At 30.4% G+C, this 19,156-nt stretch overlaps 1 pseudogene; it reads right to left on the reverse strand.

Moving 5' to 3' along the window:
* Positions 1-12,957: 12,957 nt before the first annotated feature.
* LOC140672475 (uncharacterized) lies at positions 12,958-17,271 on the reverse strand (annotated as a pseudogene).
* Between the last annotated feature and the right edge of the window lie 1,885 nt (positions 17,272-19,156).

Consider the following 19,156-nt stretch of genomic DNA (forward strand, 5'->3'; position numbering starts at 1 on the left):
GAAGGATCAAGTGATAATGCGACAAGGGCAAATAATAAAATAAATGTGAAGAAAAGCCGTTAGTTAGGTGACATCAGATCTTCGGTAGTTTGTTTATAATGTCTTCGTAAATAGCTGGCAAACATTCTGTGTCTGTTTGTAGATTAATGCTGTATGTCTGTCGTTTAAAATATAACATTTCATATCAGTCTCTTTACGTAATAAGGCTCATTATCTAGAATTTCTACTTCATCCCAGTTGAATTCATGATTATTAGTTAAGCGATGGTCAGTAATGACCGATTTGTTGTTATTATTATTCTTCTTAATGTTGGTCCTGTGTTCATTTATTCTGGTTTTCAATTTCCTACCCGTTTGACCAACATGACGCATTCCAAGTAATTAATTTTATTAACGTTTGTTTTTGTGGAATTTGGGATCGGATCTTTGTGAACTTTAATAAATTTATTAATTTTGTTTATGCTATAATAGACTAACTTAATATCAAAATCTTTTAAAACATTTTTCATTTGATCAGTTAACGAGGGTAAAAAAGGCTGATTATTTTTAATAAGTTAAAAATCAACGTTTTACACAAATGTATCAACTATAACATTTTCCCTCCACATTGCCCCAACTTAATTAAGAACAGCAACATGACGTTTTTCAACCAAAAATCTTACAGTATCTTTACACATTATAAAAAGAACTTTCTTATGAAATTGATGCGTTTAGAGATCAAAGACTTGTATGATTCTGTTAGGTTGGCACACAGAAAAATGTTTGAGATTACACATATAATTTATTTGCACATATCCGATATCAGTCCACACCCTCTTTTTTACTTCACAAAGTCGAACTTTGTATTTGTATTTTAAGAAAGAATAATTAAGACTAAAGAAGAAATTCAGTTATTTGTTGGATAAACAACAACAAGAAAATAAATTTACGGTCCAATCTATTCGTTATTTTTGTCATTACACTTCGTCAACATGTCAGCATAAATCTGCTCATGACCGCCCTGATCGTTGTTCCTACTCGTTAAATAAACATCCTCTCAGCAACGAAAATGACGACATAAAGATTGAAATTTTACCAAACTTTGATAATCACATTCAGACTAGTATTATGGAACTTAAAGACAAATGGTTCATGAACTTGTCTTGAATATGCATTCCAAAAAATATTCAATGCTTCTTGCAATTAGGCGATAATTTTAGTATACCTTTCAACCTGAGATCTAAGATAACAGTTGAATTTATTAAAAGTTTTGAAAATAGTTTGAAAAAAATTTCGGCCGAAAAAAGGATGTTAGTTAAAAGTCGTTCACATAACATCTTTAAATCTCTTTCTACATATTCTTTCCCCTATAATGAAATTAATAAGAATCTAACTAATTTACAATCAATTACTATAATAATTTTTTAAAGGAAAACAATAACCTTATCCTTACTAGAGCAGACAAGGGTAACGTAACAGTGGCTCTAGGTAAGGACACATATATTCACAGAGTCGAAGAATTGTTATCTGACAGAGATACATATGCTTTATTAAACAAAAATCCCATTAATAAACTAGTCTCCACGATTTACTCTAAAGATGGAAAAAGCAGGAATATATTTCTATCACAGATTACCGGAAATTGTCCTTTAGTGATGGCAATTTACCGAGAGCATACGAATTGCCTAAAATTCATAAGGACAACTTTCCGTTTAGACTAATTGTCTCATCCATTAATAGTCCTTTATATTGTTTACCCAGCTGGTTACACAAAATTATGTATGACAGCTTTCCGAGAGCTAAGAGCCACGTTACTAACAGTTTCAATCTCGTTAATAATCTTTCAGAGGTTTATATTGAAAATGACTATGTGTTAGTCTCTTTCGATGTGATTTCTCTTTTCACTAACATTCCAATTGATTCAGCTATAAAAAGTATATCAAAAAGATGGCATTTGATTGCACAGAATTGCGATATTCCCGAATCAGAATTTTTGATGGGAACAAACTTAGTTTTAAATTCGACATTCTTTGTTTTTAATAACAAATTCTACCGACAAACATATGGCACACCAATGGGCTCCCCCCTCTCTCCAATTACCGCCGATATTGTCCTTCAGGACTTAAAAGAACAAGCATTATTATCATTCAATTTTACCCCTCCCATACATGTTAGATATGTTGACGACATATTAATATCGGTATCTTCTAATTTTATTGATCAGACATTGACTATTTTTAATTCATTTCACAACAGATTACAATTTACAGTGAAAACCAGTGACCATAACAAATTAAACTTTTTAGATGTCACTCTCATTTTAGATAATAACTATTAAATATTTGACTGATACCACAAGAATATCTTCTCTGGCAGATATCTGAATTTTCAATCTCAGCATCCTATTAGTCAAAAACGAGGCACAATAATAGGCTTAACTGACAGAGCATTTTTATTATCACATCCGAAATTTCACGAACAGAATTTTAAACTTGTAATAAATATTTTAATTGATAACTCTTACCCGGTTGACTTGATTTTTACAACAATGAATAAACGCATAAGGTTTTTAATTAGTAAAGGAACAAATTACAGTGAAATTCCAGCCTCTAAAAATACCTCATTTTTTACAATTCCTTTTTTACCCTCGTTAACTGATCAAATGAAAAATGTTTTAAAAGATTTTGATTTTAAGTTAGTCTATTATAGCATAAACAAAATTAATAAATTTATTAAAGTTCACAAAGATCCGATCCCAAATTCCACAAAAACAAACATTAATAAAATTAATTGCTTAGAATGCGTCATGTTGGTCAAACGGGTAGGAAATTGAAAACCAGAATAAATGAACACAGGACCAACATTAAGAAGAATAATAATAACAACAAATCGGTCATTACTGACCACCGCTTAACTTATAATCATGAATTTAACTGGGATGAAGTAGAAATTCTAGATAATGAGCCTTATTACGTAAAGAGACTGATATCGGAAATGTTATATTTTAAACGACAGACATACAGCATTAATCTACAAACAGACACAGAATGTTTGCCAGCTATTTACAAAGACATTATAAACAAACTACCGAAGATCTGATGTCACCTAACTAACGGCTTTTCTTCACATTTATTTTATTATTTGCCCTTGTCGCATTATCACTTGATCCTTCGTTAGAGTCACACGTCTAATATCAGTGCGATACAAAAATCTTTAATTTGACATGTGTTGGGTGAATCTTTTTCCTGTAAGCATTTTTTAATTAATTTTATTTTTATTTTTTATATACTAACTAGTCAACAAAGTATCAATTTGTCGTCAAGTATTTTTTGATGTTAATTTTTTGTATTAGACTCAATTTTCCATCACCTTTAAACTGCTGGCACGCTTCGCGGCCAGGAAACCTACGAGAAATGCTTGACGAAGGAATTGGAAAAATTGGAAAAAGTCATTCTTTTTAAAAAAAAGCATTTGTTTACTAACAACATTAAGAATGTGATCGAATATTTAAATTGGTGACATTATTTATACAGTTGAAAAAGCGTTCATTGTGATTTCGATAATTTAGCGACCAGTCTAATTTTTGTCATCAGTTCTTATTGTAATCTGATGGCTTGTTTATTATTGTTGAGTGGTTTGACCTTATGATTATGACTTTCGTTGTCTGATTGCACATTATTTGCGTTTTTGTATGTGTTGCGCTGAAGAGGATCCAAATAAGGATCGAAACGTTCGCGTATCTTGTAAGTCTTCATAATTTTATGTATAGGACAATTAATTCATTAGTATATGAATTATTAATATACTTTTCCGACACATTAATGTTTTTGAGAGTTTAATCTATATCGCTAATCAAAACTACTCGCTCCTATTGTCTTTTATTTATCTCGTTGTTTGTTATTAAGGAGCTCATATTCAACTTTATATTTAACTTATAATATATTGCTATTTAAACTTGTATTTATAATTACACACACACACACACACACACACACACACACGCACGCACACACACACACACACACACACACACACACACACACACACACACACACACACACACGCACGCATATACACACACACACACACACACACGCATTATATTCATATAATTTTAGTCTTTTTAAAATTATCAATTAGTCAGCACCAAAAGGTCTGGTGTGTTAAAATTATTATTAACAACATTGTTATCTTAATCAGTATCTTAATTATTTTCATTAAATACTGGATTTGGTTGTATTTATATATATAAATAGATTTAAAAAACGCTTCAATTAAAAGTGGGCATTTAACATTTTTAATTTTTATAAGCATACACAAATACGTTAAAGAATATTTATTCCTTTGTCTTATTTTACGCATAATTGTATGTTATTTACACACGCACGCATATATACAGGGTGTCTCATAACTAATGAGCCAACGCTCGTGAGTGGGTAGAGTACAGTGAACTAAACAAAAAAGTATTAAGTCATTTTGCGATTTTCGCAATAATTATTAAAATGTTAATTAAAAACGCTTAGTGAACAATATTATACATATCTACGAGATGTCCAGTAATAATCGCCTCAACTCTGTAGGACAGATAGAGCAGGTCAAACTGAACATAAAAGTCCTGTATCATTTTGCGATTAGCGCAGTAATTATTGAACTATTAATTAAAAACGCTCAGGGTATGTTGAGCGCTATATGCGGCGCGCGCTCATACGCTGAACGTTTTTAATTAATATTTTAATAAATATTGCGAAAATCGGAAAATGGTACAAGACTTTTATGTTCAGTTTGACCTGCTCTATCAGCCCTAGAAAGATGGGACGATTATTACCGGACATCTTGTACATATGTATAATATTGTTCGCTAAGCGTTTTTAAATAATATTTTAATAATTATTGCAAAAATCGCAAAATGACCTAATACTTTTTTGTTCAATTCACTGTACTCTATCCGTTTACGAGCGTTGGCTCGTTAGTTATGAGTAGTTAGTATGTTATATATATATGTATATATAGTTACATAAGAGTCTCTTGCAACAATGATCTGAGTTAATTAATTTTGATAAGTAATTTTCTTTTTCTTTTCAAATCACGATTAATTGTTACAAAAAGTGTCTCGCATCAACTTTTTTATTAATAATACAAGAATTTATACGATTATAAATATTTAGCGAGGACCTTTTTTTAGCTCTAATACTTTAGCTATATAAATTAAAAAACTTGTCAAGTAAAAATTAAAACTTTTATTTTTATTTTATTTTTTTTTAAATAATATGTAATGAGAATTAATGAAATTTTTACGATTATGACAGCAAACACGATATAATTCGGGCAATTTTTACTTAAATAAGTAAAAAATTAACATTTTTCTGTAATTAAAAAAATTTTGTATATATACGTATACATATAATATATCTGATTTTTATTTTATTTAATTGAATCTATCGATATCTAATAGTTTATTATTGTATTATTTGTAGAACAATATAATACTCTAAATTATTAAATTGTTGAAAGAAAATTTTTTTTTCATATAAAATAAGTTTGAATTTGTAAAATGTAGAATGTAAAAATAGCGTTTAATAAAAGAAAAAGAATTACAAAATATCAAGGTATTGGCAAAATTAGAAAATTGACAATATTTACTTGGTTATTTGATAAAAGTAAATTATTGCCAGTGTGGAGAAATAACAAATTATTTTTAGGTGAAAGTGAATAAGCAAAATGTGTTAATAAATTTTGTGGACATAGCACGGATCGCAACCAAAACTGTGCACATTATGCGTTATCCATTGAGAACATTCATGGACATTGGCTATGTAGTTCAATGTCCACGTTTTTATGTCCACAGAGGGCGTATCGTTTTCAGGGATTACTAGGGACCCTCTAGTAAGGGATAGGACAAAGCCGCTAAAGTCGCCATTAGTGGGATCCCGGAAATCGACGGGTTAATATGAGCACATTTTTCAAATTAATTCATATTGTTTCTTTAGATAGATTCAGTCCTCAGTTTGAGGCAGATATAAAAAATCACTCAAACTATAAAATTTAAATATCTGAATGCATGCCGTAGATAAAATAGATTTATGTTTCTGTATCAGTATCTATATCCAGTATGATTAACATTATCCAACCATTTTTGCCTACGTAATAGAGATCTGGGGAAGTGGCACATTTTATATCCATCTTTGCTTGAATTACTACAATTTTTTGCTTTGCAATATCGGATTCTTACTAAATAAATCTAAAAATTGCAAACGTTTACTATAACTAAAAATTGCACAGGTTATTGGTTAGGTTAGCTTAATGATGGCGAGTTTACCCACGCCTAACCCAAGCTTACCCACTCCCCACTCTTACAAGCGGAAGTATCCCACGAATGGCGGCCGACCAATCCGCAGCTTGCGGCCCGTTGTCCTATCCCTTACTAGATGATCCCTAGAGACCCTCTAATAAGAGTCTCGCCATAAGGCAATCTGGGCAAAATTCTGCGAGAGAAAAAGATATATATTCACTAGAGAGAAGAATGAGAGGGGTCATGCCACCGTTTTTTAGGGAACGCTTTTTCCCCGCCGTACAGTGGCGCTAACTGGATCCATAATTGAGTTTTCGGAACTACGTGGTTGGATCCACTTTCCAGTGCCACGGTAAAATGACCGATTGGTTTGAGTCCGTGCTAGATCCAGAAATTGTGGTTCGTGTCCGTGCTAGATCCATAATCGTGAATCTCAAAAGTACGAAACATATAATAGATTTATTAATATGTTTTATTAGATATTATTAGCTGCGTGATCTTTTTCCACTTTAGCATATATTATGAAGTAATATATACGTATATATAGAATTAAAATACATATTTTATTTCACATAAAATTTAATGTTTTAATAATTTCAATAAAAAAATATTTTAATAAAATATATATGTGTATATTACTTCAATAAATATTACCAAAATGAAAAATACCAAATTGAAAGACCACGTACAATAACACAAAATTTCATTAAAATTCCAGATTCTTTTAATTGAGAGAAACGTAATCGAAATTTATTAATAATTCTTTTGGTCGTGATAGACTATCAGCTACGTTTGATCTAAAAGCTTCTAATAAATTTTATATTGGACGTAGGTATATTGGACATTTTCGTGTAATAAATTATTTTGTACACTATTAAATTTCAAATTATATGTTGTAATAAATTGTGTATCCTATTTTGTAAAATATATTTGTAAATATATTGTAAAATATATAATTAATTTTATGTGTAGTATAAAATTACTTATATAATATATATTTTGTAACACATTTTATAATATACTCTCTTGTTAAATGTTTTATATTAAATTTTATATCATACTTTGTAATATATATTTATAACATAATTAATTCTATGTGTAACACACATATAATACATATTTGTGTATATAAATGTATTACAAAATATAAGGTTTCTCCTCAGAAAATGCACTTTGAGAAACATACACCGAAAAAATTGTATTCTCTATTTTAGAAGAATTCCTTCTAAAGCTTTCCTCCAAAAAATATTCTAAAAAATTCAAAATATTCCCCTCTAATGATCTTTTGTTAAGAATAGTATATGAAATAAAGAAAATATTCTTAAATATCATATTTTATTACTTTCCGTATTATTTTATTAAAAATTTTATACATTTTGTTGTGGAGATTGGATGCGTTCAGCAGAAAAAGCAAATCAGTGAGCGGATAGTGATTCTTTATTGTGATGGGTTTCTGCACTTAGATCCAACGAAGATCTAAATGCAAGAACCAATCACAATAAAGAATCACTAAGCGCTCACTGATTTGCTTTCTCTGCTGAACGCAGCCATTATCTCCTCTCCAAATTTTTGACGTCTTCAATAAATCCATCTTATTTCCATATATTACAATGTACTCTATCTTACTAAAGCACGTAGAATCATACCTTATTACTTTCCGTTCTATTTTATTAAAAATTTTATACATTTTGTTGTGGAGACTATCTTCTTTCCAAATTTTTGACGTCTTAAATAAATCCATCTTTTTTTTATATATTACAATGTACCTTCCCTTACTAAAGTACGTCGAATCATACCATATTACTTTCCGTTCTATTTTATTAAAAATTTTATATATTTTGTTGTGGAGACTATCTCCTCTCCAAATTTTTGACGTATTCAATAAATCCATCTAATTTCCATATATTACAATATACCCTCGCACGTAGAATCACCACCACCACCACCACCACTACCACAACTTTATGAAATTAATGTACACGCAACGGCAGAAATGGTGTCCGTCGGCAACTTCAGGATCACATGCATACACATGAAGTTAGTACATATGCATACGTATGATTTCTGTTGTATGTGTGTAACGCTGAAGTTGTCAACGGACACCATTTCTGCCGGTACCCGTACATGACCAGAACTATACTAGAACTGTTTTAAAATAAACAGAACTGTTGAAAATCGACCAGCATCTCATCTTTATATTAAAAAATACGCGATTTTAGGGCAAAATAATTGTTTAAAAATATTTTTAATTGATCTTATCATCAGAACTCTTTATGAAATTAATGTACATGGCCAAAACTATACTAAAACTGTTTTAAAATAAACAGAACTGTTGAAAATCGACCAGCATCTCATCTCTATATTCAAAAATACGCGATTTAGGTGTCTGTGAAGTTGGCACGTCATTTTATTAATTTTTAAAAAATAATGGAAGTTCTAGTAGCACTTTTCATAGTTCTATAGTTCCTGATAAAAATTAAAAAAAGTTCCGCATTTTTAATATCAAAAATATCGAAAATAAAAAATGACGTGCTAACTTCACGTTCCAGCACGGCACATTCTCCTCTAAAGTACAAGAAAACATCGAAAATCAAGATGTTTATTAAGAGTTCTCGTTAGTTCTGTACCAATTCTATAATTATATATCATTTCAAGGCAAAATTCCAACAAATTATCAAAAATCAAAAATAAAGAATGACGCGCTAACTTTGCGAATTTAGCACGACACTTTCCTCTCTAAAGTATTAAAACGAATTAAAAATTCTTATTTTTTGCAAAAGTTCCCGATAGTTCTAATTGAGAGTCGCATATATATATATAATTTCAGATCGATATTCCACCAATTAACTTTTAAATAATTTTTGTTTTAATGGCATATTACGACACTTAGTAAAAATATGTCGTGCTGCTAATTTTCGGCAGTTCTGACGATAGTTCTCGACAATTCTGCAAGAGTTCTATGCATTGAAATCAGTTTTAAACAGAGTTTCGATCATTATTTACTTTTAAAACAATTTTTAACAATTACGTCCAGCATGTCACTTAGTGAAAATGTGTTCTGCTGATGATTTTCGGCAGTTTTAACGATAGTTCTCGACAGTTTTGCAAGAGTTCTATGCATTAAAATTAGTTTTAAACAGAGTTCCGATCATTATTTATTTTTAAAACAATTTTTAACAATTACGTCCAGCACGTCACTTAGTGAAAATGTGTCGTGCTGATGATTTTTGGCAGTTCTGACGATAGTTCTCGACAGTTCTGCAAGAGATCTATGCATTGAAATCAATTTTAAAAAGAGCTCCGATCATTATTTATTTTTAAAACAATTTTTAATAATTACGTCCAGCACGTCACTTAGTGAAAATGTGTCGTGCTGATGATTTTTGGCAGTTCTGACGATAGTTCTCGACAGTTCTGCAAGAGATCTATGTATTGAAATCAATTTTAAAAAGAACTCCGATCATTATTAAATGTTAAAAATTGTTTTAAAAATAAATAATAAATAAATAATAACTCGCTCTTCTTTTGCTTACAGAATGCCTTTGTTACCAAAAGATAAGAAAATTGAAGCTTTGTCGTCTGACGGTGAGTGATAAATAATAGATTAAATTTTCTTTATGAATATAATGTGGCGCGAAATTATAACTATATACATTACACACACACACACACATAGAACATATCGATACTTATCGATGGTTGAATTGATTCATTTTTTTCGCATGGCCAATTTTTTCACGATACTTTTTCTCGATTTTCGCAAAGCGAAGCGCGTGTTATAGTCTGATAGGCATAAAATATTCTTGAAAATATTATATAAAAAAGATAAAAAATATACATATATATAAAAATTTCAAAACATAAAAAATATAAAAATACACAAAAAAATATTAAAATAAAAAAATATAAAAACAAAAATATAAAAAACAAAAAAAATGGAACCATTATCCTGTTACGTCTTCGTCGTAGTTCTGAATAACGCTAAAATAGGAATTTTTGAAATGATTTTTTAATTTAGTTCTTTGAAACTTTGCATAGGGCGCACGAACAAATCCCAGCGTAGAAGCGCCTAAAACCCTTGTAACGCCACCGATGACAACCGCTTATATAGCATAGCAATTTATAGCAAGTCACATAACTTTTTATATCGTAATCATTGATAATTTTTTCTGAAAATGTAAAGCATGAAGAATATTGTTCTCGGAAATAATTATATTATTTAACACACACATACAATGTACAATATTTTCACATTGAAGCAAATATAAACAAAAAATTATCACTCTTTATGATCTCCAGCGCAAGCCGGAGCCGTCGACGAAGAATACTTCGTCACTTCGTTTGAAGCCGTCGACGAAGAATACTTCACCACTTCGTTTGAAGCGGTATCTCCTGTTACTGTATTTTCGGAAAAAGACCTCGAAATACAGATAAATATTATCAAAGATATTGTGGGCGATGACAAGAAAGATTGGAAACTGAGAACGGATAGTGTATGTTGAAAAATGCAAATCTTCTCCTCCTTAGGAAACTACGATTATTTTTTATTTACCTTTTTGTTTTTGTAGATGAAAAATTAAGGGCCATTGTACTCACTGGTTTAACAATGTACGAAAATTTCCACGAATGTTTAAAGAACGTACAGCGACCACTAGAACAAGCCTGCACAGACCTTAGATTCCAAGTAGTGTGAGAGGCGTGTGTAACTCTAGCCTTTCTGAGTCAAAGCCTGAAGACCAAATTTGCCATTTCTGGCGAGGCGGTTTTGCTCATGTTAGTGAACCTCATACAGAACAGTGCCAAGGTAAATCTCGCGAGATAATACTAGATTTCTGTTATTCAAATCCAATTATTATTCAATTACTCGTATCTATTTTAATTATCTATTCTTGTTATATGTTTATATCTCGTAGAATTTTACGATGATTATATGTATCCGTTAATTTTCATCTTCGTTTTATTTTTGTAAAACGTAAGACTTTTAATTACTTGTCATTTTCACACGGTAACTAGGTCGTGGCGACAACCAGTGCGATGGCAGTTCGGATTATTCTTCAAAATACCCTGTGATCGATATGCCTGTTATTATATCGTGCATGAGTAACCAGAGCACATATATTCGTAAAGCAGCTCGAGAATATTTGTTTCTGATTCTGCAGACCTGGCCTACGCAGTTATTAGAAAACTATACAACAATATTGCAAGACGCACTTAAAAAGGCCATCGCGGATAAACAAGTGAGGAAGCGCGAGTTTTTTCCAGCAAATGAGTGTTTTTTGGACCACGATTATTTACTATGCTAACAATATTATATATACCTTTGTTTACGAGGAAATTGATTTAATAACTATAATTTTATCGCTTTTTACAAATCACTCGGGGCATTTAAAAATCACTTTCCAGAACAAGCTGAAATATTACTTAATAACCTGGACGCGTCATATAAACATTCTTTGATGCAGCAATTTAATGTGCCTAATATTAGTCCCCAAAGAGCCAGACCTGCGATGATCGCGGAAGGTGAAGATTTTTTGCTCATTTATATCTGTCATAAATTCATAAAACTAATCTTATAATCTATTTGTTTATTTTTACAGGCAAAAAGGACCAACGGGTACTAGAAACAATACCAAAGAACATGTATTGAAAAAAAAAGGCAATCCATAAGTAATGTATACCAAGTTAATTATTAATCGAAAGAGAGAGAGAGAGAGAGAGAGAGAGAGAGAGAGAATCACATTTTTATTGAAAAAAAAAAAAAGAAAATAATCTGTCATTTTTAACAATTAATATCTCGGTTCGCGGGGCAGAGCGACGATTATCTCTGCCAGATTCGTTCGTTTCGAGCCAAAACGCGTCGAATAAGCCTATTTTGATCTAAATCTGAGGCAGCTTTTCTGGATAATTACCAAAATTAATATTTTTTAGAAACGCCACCCGAAAGATGGCCGTTACGACAATTAAATACAGACAAAGAAATCGTATGTATATATTTCTAATTTATTTTTTAAAATACATATGCATATATACATGCACATATCATAAAATGTTGATTTTGATTGCAGAGACCTGCACAATCCGCTAAATTCGCGAGAGACTTAAGCTCTTTGGTAAGTGTATATATATTTAAAATATTTTTGTGTGTGCAATATACCTTCCGAATTATCTCGCTGGCGATTTTATTTAATTAATCATTTTGTTTCAGGGAAAAGAAAATATATATAAATGCCAACATTGCAGCAACAAGCCCTTTAGTAGGCTTGATGCTTACCAAAGGCATTTAACAACCAAGATGCATAAGTTAAAGTAAGTAAAAAAACAAATTATTAAAAAAAAATATTTTTTTTTACATTTTAACGTTAAGTATTTTTTTTACTTTTCAGTTGCGGTTTAATAAAAGAATCAGAACAAGATAACTATCTTTTGTTGTTGTTGAATTAATTTGGTCTTGGTACGTAATTCCAAAAAAAATCATTATCTTTAATTAGAGAAAACAAAAGATATACAAAATACAAACAAATATTTATTTACACATTTATTTATAATTTCAATAAATTGACACTGAATTTAATATTTTATTGTATGCTCTATGCACAAATAAAAACGCAATGTAGAGTTACTTCAATAAAAAAATATTTATTTCTATAAAAAAATGCTGTAAAACACAGAGCTAGAAAATATTGGTATATTATTTACAATTGGTAATTAGAATGTACATATCATAATTCATATTTCTTGTAGAATGTACAACATCACAACTCTTATTTCCCAAAATTAAATGTTTTGTCACATTATTGCATTACTAATTTGATATGTGAGCGTGCAAATAATGTTGCATACAAGTGTTTTTGTTTTCAATGATACTATAGTGGAAGTTCTATTAAAAATATGTAGTAACTTCAAAGCAGCGTGAAATATATACATATCACATCAAAATAAATAGTCATACATCAAAATATCAGCAAAAATTGTAATAAAAAATGCGAACGCAATAGTAACCTATCCGAACGCACCTGTTCCAAAAGATAATTTTTTTCTTTTAGATGAGTAACATGTTTGATCCTTTGTTTAGGATTCTGATGACCGATTACTTCAGCGTATTTGTCACTAAATTCCTCGAAATCCTTTTTGAGATGGTCGTTTGATTCTATAATTTTCTTGACTTCTCTGTAGATAATAAAATACATTGTTATTTACTATTTTTAGAATTCATGATCAAAAGTTTTTATTAAATTGTACTCACTCTTCGGCTTCTTCTCGTCGCGCTTTTTCTTCTTGAAGTTGTTGCTTAAGTATTTATTATATTTTCTAAAAACCTCCATTTGATTCGTTCTTGCTCTAATGATAAAGTGGTTTCCTATAACAAAATATTTTTTCTTTTGCAATGTTTTATTCTCATCTAGTTTCAACAAATTTTCTATGTTCAAAAAAGATTATTACCTCTACATCTTTTTCTCTTGTTTTGAACCACTCCAGCTTTTGCAAAAGCTCTTCTATTCGAGCATTTGTCTGTAAATGTTTCAAGTGTATAATTATTAAGAATTATTAATTAATAATTAATAATATATGCACATTAAGCTATGATTCATTATTTTGATACGATATTCGACTTACCATGACTGCAACAGTTTTATGTTGTCTTGTTTGAGCTTTAAGTAATTGATTAATTTTTTCTAATTCCTTTTCTCGGTTTTTTAATTGTTCTAAGAGTTTGCTATTTGCTAACTCCAGTCATGAAATGTCAAGCTTCTGAACATCAGTTTGTTCCTCGAAATTGAGTAATAGATTTTGCGCGTCATGAAATTTTTTACTCGTTTCATCAAGTTACTTTTTTAGCTACAACAGAATTTGATAATTAAAATTAAAATCTTTAGAAATATATCTTAAGTGTTGTACAAAGAGTACACAATATCAAAATGAGTGCAATAACAAGTACACAATTACCTCTCATCGTTTTGTGAAGATTTCTGATCCAAATTATTTTGAAGTCTTGAAATTTCTTTTGCTGCTTTTTGTTTCAGATCCTCGATTTGTGTCTCAAAAATAGATTTTATTGATTCAAATTGAGATAAATTATTAATCTCATGTTGATCTACCAACTCTCTATGAGTATCTAAATCATTCATAACAGCATGAATCTGCTCATCCACCAATTGTGAACATTGCACTAAGGAGCTCCCTGTGTTCGCGAATGCAATCTTTACTATGTTTTAATTCATCTTGTAGTTTTTCCACTTCAGCATTACTTTGTGCCAAACGATTAGTAAGTGCGAAAACGGATGCTTCATTTTCAGCCATTATTACTTCCAACCTAAATAATCAGTTTATAATAATCATTGATCAAAATGAAATAAATTGAAGATTAAGTATTATAAAACAAAATTTATCAACGATATTAACCTTTTTTTCCTAGCAACCATTTCGGCTCCTTCTGTTCTGATGTGATCCTTTAAAGCTTTCAATTCTTTCTTTTTCTCCGCCAATTCAGTTTCCGCTCTATCTAATCCGCTCAATTTGCAAACTTTGACTAAAACTTTCATAAAAATCACAATTTATTTATTTAACTATATTATAAACAATGTATTATGCAACATTATTAATTGTAACGCATAATCACCTGAGTTTCTATGAAAAGTCTAAGTTCTTCGAGTGTTGTAGAGAGTTTGGCGATTTCAGCATCTTTCTGCGAAAGTTTCTCATCTAATAAATCATACTCCATTTCCATACGAACCAAACATGTTCTTAAATTTTCATTGTTAAGTCGCATTTCATCTTCTACGGTGTTTTGTGCCTCTTTCATCATGGCATTGACCTAAATACAAAAATTCTACTTTAATAACTGTGAAGATGTTGCTCCATTATAACAGAAATTTTCTTAAACATCACAGAAAGAAAAGACAACCTCTACAAAGTGCAGATACAATTTTATAATAATTTATGCAATTACGGTAATTATTCAGTAGAAGGGAATCAGCTCTGACTTCGATGACCTTGAGACTTGGTTTTAGTCGACTAAACTTTCATAATCTTAAGATGATGACCTTGATAACATATGTCAAGGTCATTGTAATTGCAGCTAGCTTCCTATTACTGAATAATTACCTACAATTACATTGGGTATTACAATTAATGCTAAAATTAAGAATTAAACTTCACACGAGAAGAACAATGAGAACAATTAGTCAGTGATGTTTGGCATTTTACGCACGTGTGATCCGCTTACTTTCGCGTCGCATTCAACAATCACTCTTTTTTCATTTATTCCTTATTTTCGGCACGGCATTCTATCAATGCGTTTCTTTTATCAGACTCTGCAGTTTTGATTATTCTTTCAGCATGTTTAATTATTTGTTTAGTTTCCTCTTCGATTCTTTTAGTAGTAGCTTGTTTTAATGTATCTAATTCTTTATCTTTCATTAGTGTAATCTATGTAAAATAATGTATATAATAATTATTAGAGATAACCAATTATACATAAAAATACACATCTGCTACAATTAAAATGAAAACTTTTATCACCGTACATTTTCTAGTTCTTTCAAATATTCTTCTTTGGTTTTTTTTTTAATAATTGCTCTAGTTGCAACTTATCTTCAATATGCACATTTTTCAGATCATCCAAATCCTTTTTATATTTTTCTACTATAATAATATGTTTTTCATTTGAAAGCTCCAATTCAGTTTGACTTGTTGCAATCGTTGGCTGACCTAAAATAAGAAACAAATGTAAATAAAAAGGGGCTTAAGGAGCAATTGTAAATTAAAATTTAAATATAACGGTGAAATTTATTAATACATAATACGAAAAGTAACAAACTTAAGAGTTGATAATAATAATTAAAATTAAAACATTATTATTTTTAAAATAAGAAAATTAAATTAAAATTATATGATTAAAATAATAGAGCATATGTATATACACGCATATAGAATATACATATGTACATACATCTTTATAAAGCCTTTGAATATCTTTTAATTCTTCCATAAGAAAAGAATTTGTTTCTTCCATTTCATTAGCTTTCGCTTTTGCTTCTGATTCACATGTCTTATAAATTTCATTTTCCGTTAATAATTTTCCTTTTTCTTCCAGGAAGTCATCTTTCAAATGTTGAATTTCTTTCTCATGCTTATCAGTAAAATCGAAAATTCGTTTAATTGGATCATCGGCAAGTTTCTCGTATTCCGCTTTCAGTTCATCTAATTCACATTGCAGAGCAGATAATTGAGTTTGAAGTTCCAAAATAACATTCTGTTTTATTTCCAATTTAGATTCAAGATTAGCTCATTCTTGAGTCAAATCCGTAATACAAACATCGAGTTGACTTTTTTCTTTTTGTAATAATCCAATTTCGGTATCATGATCGCGTTTTATTACTTCTAATGTGTTTAGTAGTTCTTCAATGCGTGTTTCAAGAGCTTCAATCTATTGAAAAAAGAAAAATAATTTAAAAGAATATAATTTTTAATAGTTTATATATCACGTTTTATACAAATAAAATTATCTCATTTACCATTGTTTTATTTTCTTCTTTCTTGGCACATAGTTCAGCTTCTAATACAGTTATTCTTCTTGATAGTTTGTTTGCACAATTTCAGAGTTCTATTTCCATTGTTTTTCGCTTTGGGATTTCTCTTTCTTTTTCTTCAGATAGTTTTACTAATTAAAGTAGATGCTTTTCTGCTTGGTATTTATAATTATGCTTGCTTATTATTTCCTGTTGCATTTTAGTCTGTAAATAAAAAAAAAATATATAATATTGACATTGGTAAATAACAAATAATTTTTCTATTTGGAAATATTGTATTAACCATTGTTTCTATATCTTCTGTATGTTGCACTTCCATTTCATTTTGTTTCTTGTACAGTTTTTCTATTTCAGCTTCTAATTTACGCACATCTTCCTTCATTTCCTCTATATGCCTCTCATGTTCATATATAGTTTTATCCTTATTACACTCTACTTGTAGGTCTGCAAGTTGTTGGCTAGATTCATACTTCATGTTTGATTTCCTGATCGAAAATGTGTGTCCATTTTTTTGAGAATAAGTGAGTTTTGTTGGTTTCGTGATCAATCAGCCCTAGGAGTATTCTGGGGCAAGCCTACTGGGAGATTGTACATTCTCAAAGCCAAATTTTTATTTAATTTAACGCAAGCTATGAAGATAAGGAAGATGGAAAAAATAGACAAGATGAAGGATTTTGCACCAGAAAACTATCGCCGCAATGTAAATTGGAAGGAAGCATTAGGAAACATTATAATTTCAATCAGATTGATAATTAGAAACGATCGGGCCAATTATATTATGAAAATCGTTCAATCATCGATATTTTTAAATATTTACTATTAGCTTCTTGGCGACGTAAAAAATATCACCAAGTACCCCTTTCTTCCAAAGATAGATGCTATTAGGAATTCACTGGCGATTTCATGATCAAAGAAGATAACAAATTCAAACGCAAATATATTTGTTTTATAATAATATTTGTTTCGTAATTAGGATTATAATATTTATTTTATAATTAGAATAAAGGTTTTTTTCACTGAAATTGATATATTGTCGACTTCAAAGATAATTTTTAAAATTCGTGAAATTAATAATCAATAATGCAATAATTTATTTCTTATTAAAATTTCTAATTAAATTTTTCGAATAGATAAAGTTTGTGTATTTAATAATTATTTAAAATAGTATTGATCGTATTTGTTTTCGAATTTCATAATGGCTCGTTAACAGACTCGTTAAGTTTGACGTATCTATTAAACATATTCTTCATTTGCATAATAAAACGCATTATAATAGGTTATTATTAATAAGTCGTTGGGAATAAACGGATTAACGATAATTGAAAAATTTTAAATTACAGACTAAATTTCAATCTTGTGCCTTTCAATTAGGTAGAAGATTTTATTTTATTAACAAAATATTAGATTTTGATAATTCTCAATGCTAAAATATTTAATTTTTTACAATCACAATTAGAATATTTAAATTATTTTTATAGTGTACGTAGTTGATTATTGTAAAAAGATTAATAAAAATTACAGATGAATATTAACTCTATAGGTTTTTCTAAAAAAATATCTATCTGTTCGCGTAAATTAAGCTAATTTAGCAAAGAGAGGAGCTCAGCAAGCGTAGGGAACAACGAGGAACGGAATGCAGCTCTAGGAGTATTCTGGGGCAAGCCAGAGACGACTGCGAATTGCAACGTGTACACACTTTAATTACAGAGTCAAATTCACAAAAAGCTATTTACAATATTTACAAGTTTTAAGTAGCGTGACCGGGACAGCTTGATCGATCAGTATGATTTCGCGTAAAAGCTAATCGGGATTCGTCAATCACGAGCTACGACGTGAGCAGCGAGGTGTCTCAATTATTGATATTTCGCGCAAGCAACGTAAAGACAATCAGCAACGCCTTATAACGAGAGCTAGCAGTAGCGCGGATCGCTCTGCTTGTCGACCTTTTATACTCTTGGATCCTTTTAGAAGATTCCTGACTTTTCTAGATTTAACGACACTACCGGTGACAGTTTTTGCCTGTTTTCAAGTCGTCGGATTGTCTGTCAGCATCTTCCAGAAGGACTCCGTTACCTGGTGTCGTTATTTGTTATTGTTCGAAGCTCCGCGTTCGTTATCTCGAGCCTCGAACAATAGCGGAGCGGCGGCCTGAGACCGGGCGCCCGAAAACGCGCGAGATAATTCGGAGAGATGCTCTTAATTGAGGATTTATGATGATTTCGAACATCCCGCCCGCCTCGCTGGTATCTGCCGGCGATATAAGTGCGGAGCTCGGAGGACCTCTTTTAACGCAGCTATATGGTCGAGGCGTTGTTGATCGACTTGAGTTAATGAAGCGATTCTGTTTGAGCGCAAAGGAG

The sequence above is a fragment of the Anoplolepis gracilipes genome, chromosome 1 (assembly GCF_047496725.1).
Source record: "Anoplolepis gracilipes chromosome 1, ASM4749672v1, whole genome shotgun sequence".
NCBI classification, from domain to species: Eukaryota; Metazoa; Arthropoda; class Insecta; order Hymenoptera; family Formicidae; genus Anoplolepis; species Anoplolepis gracilipes.